Source organism: Dermochelys coriacea, chromosome 7, assembly GCF_009764565.3.
Source record: "Dermochelys coriacea isolate rDerCor1 chromosome 7, rDerCor1.pri.v4, whole genome shotgun sequence".
Classification (NCBI taxonomy): domain Eukaryota; kingdom Metazoa; phylum Chordata; order Testudines; family Dermochelyidae; genus Dermochelys; species Dermochelys coriacea.
In genome coordinates, this window is record NC_050074.1 from 101,131,282 (window position 1) to 101,133,781 (window position 2,500).

At 46.2% G+C, this 2,500-nt stretch overlaps 1 protein-coding gene across 11 annotated transcripts in view; it reads left to right on the forward strand.

Annotated features, from left to right (window-relative positions):
• EBF3 (EBF transcription factor 3) overlaps positions 1-2,500 on the forward strand; it is a 133,056-nt gene that overhangs the window by 3,505 nt on the left and 127,051 nt on the right. The window lies entirely within an intron of this gene.

The window sequence follows — 2,500 nt, forward strand, 5'->3', positions numbered from 1 at the left end:
GCGTTGTACCCTTCAATACTTATTTCAATAGGTTACAGAGAAGCCCCCTTTAAACTCTGGAGCGCTCTTGAGTTGACAATGTGGTTTTATTTCCTTTGTATAGACCAGCTAAATGTTTTCGGAAATCGCTGTAGCGATCTAATTAAGAGGCTGATTCAGGCAGCTATAAGTTTGGAGGCTGCTGAATAAAAGAGTACAAAGGCTACATTTTAAGTACACTTTTATTGTTCATTTAGCTTCGTACCTTTGCAGTACAAACAGTGCTGAAAATAAAGGCTTTTAATCTCTCTTCACTGACGGGAGGAAAAATAGCCCAGGAACTGATCAAAGAGTCAATGGCGCTGAACCGACAGTTTATGGATTTCTGTTTGTGCTACAAAATAAAAAATAAATCATACATAAATACGGGGATTCATCAGAGGAAAAGTAACAATCGCCAGAAGTGATATGGCACGCTGCAACAACAAACATTTGCAGCCATAGAGACTGCTTGTTATGTCTGCGGTGACATATATTACTTGTGTGTTTTCAAAACAATACCTGTCTATATGGCTACAGGTTACCGTTGCAACTGGACCATCTTTCTCTTTGGTGACTAGTGCTAGCTATGCAGGCTTTAATTTAAAATAACAATGGTAATAACCGTGGCCCTGTCAACACACAACTGGAAATAAAGTAAGTGTCAAAGTGGCTGAGGAGGTTAGAGGGCACTGGCGATATCATGGCCACTGGTGATATAGTTTCCAGAGGGGAAGCCATGGCGAGGATTAGATCTATTGCCTTTTTTTTTTTTTTGCAAAGCGGGCCTTGGGGGAGAATCTCTTTCCCAGCCCCACCTTCGTTTTTGGAGGAGCGCAAGGCTAGGGAGCTTGCACTGCAGCCGTGGGACTGGAAGAAAGTGCTCTCGTGGCTAGGCAGGAGCAGACAGCTCAGGCCCCTGCCGCATTAGGAACAGGGGAACGGGAAGCAGCGGCAGGCTCTGCTGGCGGTGGCTGGCAGCCTGAGGAGTAGGGAAGCTACAGCCGCTTTAGAGTGGCGGGGGGGGGGGGGGAAGCGGCGCGCGCGGGAAACCTCGCCAGAGGAGCCGGGAAGGGGAGGGGGCGAAGCAGCGTGCGAGGACAGGGCTCTCTCCAGGGGTGTCTGGGGGGGGTGGGGTGGGGAGGGGGAGGAGGAGAAGCGGCGAGCGCGGAAACCCTTCTCCACAAGCAGCCTAGTGCAGCCGGGCTGCTGCTCAGAGAGTCCGGTCAGGCACAACGTCCCCCCGTCTAGCAGGAGACGGGAGTGGAGGGGCGAGAGCGCACCTAGAGCTCCACGCCATCTGTTGGAGCCTATGCTCAAAACCCACTCAACCGTGTTCCCAGACACTGCCTTTTTACCCAAGAAAAATCATTGTTAGCAGTTTCAAAATAAACACCAGATTGCCCATTAGCACTTTCTTCCCAAATATCATCCAATAATAACCATATTGCTGCGCACGCTTCTGGGATTCCTCAGGGCGTTTAGACACTTCTGGTTTGATCAGAGGATGCTTCTCTAACTACTTCAAAATGCACCGTAACCTGCTCTGCCGACGCTATTTAGAAGCATGCCTCGTAAAATATAAGCAAGCCCCCCACAGCAGCTTGGTGTGCCGCGACGGGCAAGACAGGCAGAGTCCTTTCTCTCTCTCTCTTTCTCTCGCACAAAATGCTGCTCACACTATGTCTGGTCAGCCTAATGCAGCGTTATTAGTTGTGGCGTTAAAAGTATTGACATTAGCAGAAGTGTTGTCATGCCACATTTACGTTGTTGCTTCCAATACCCATATCGTTTAAATGATGCAATAATATTATTGCTTTTGGAAAAATAACAGGCTTGGATCACAGTCTCTGCATGAGCAAAGCAATAAAGCACTTGTAATGAGCAAGTAACAAGCTCCAAACTTAACAAAAAATATGCAGGCTCCGTTCCTAACTGCAGAGAATTGTCGAAGGTCCGACTTAAAGGCTTTAGTTAATAATGTTGTAACTGAAACTTTTGGAAGCTAGTGCTGTCCAAACGGCACTTTCCTGTGTCCAAAACCAAGGCAAGCTTTATGCATTAGCTAAGGTTATGACAATAATGTTTCTTTTGGTGCTGCTAGTTAATCCAAACCCCAGGGGGTGTATAAAGTATACCTCTAATGCTTCTAATTGGAATAACATGTTACCACAAAATTGTTTTTATATATTTTTTTTCAGTTGCAGTGTTTCTGACACAGCTTTTAAAATGTAAATTGAAAAAATCAGGTTAGACAATGCCCGATAAATCCATATCTATGTCTGTTTAAGAAGAAGGGCGACCATATCCTACTGGGTCTCGAAAAGGCTGCAAGGCAAAAGGGTCAGATTTTGCAGACCTTGCTCAGGCAAAATTCCCATTGATTTTGGTGGGAGTTTTGTCTGGGCAAGGTCTGTAGAATTGGGTCCACTAGGTATAAACGTGGACAGTGTGATGGCAAGAAATAGGAGGTGCTAAAATG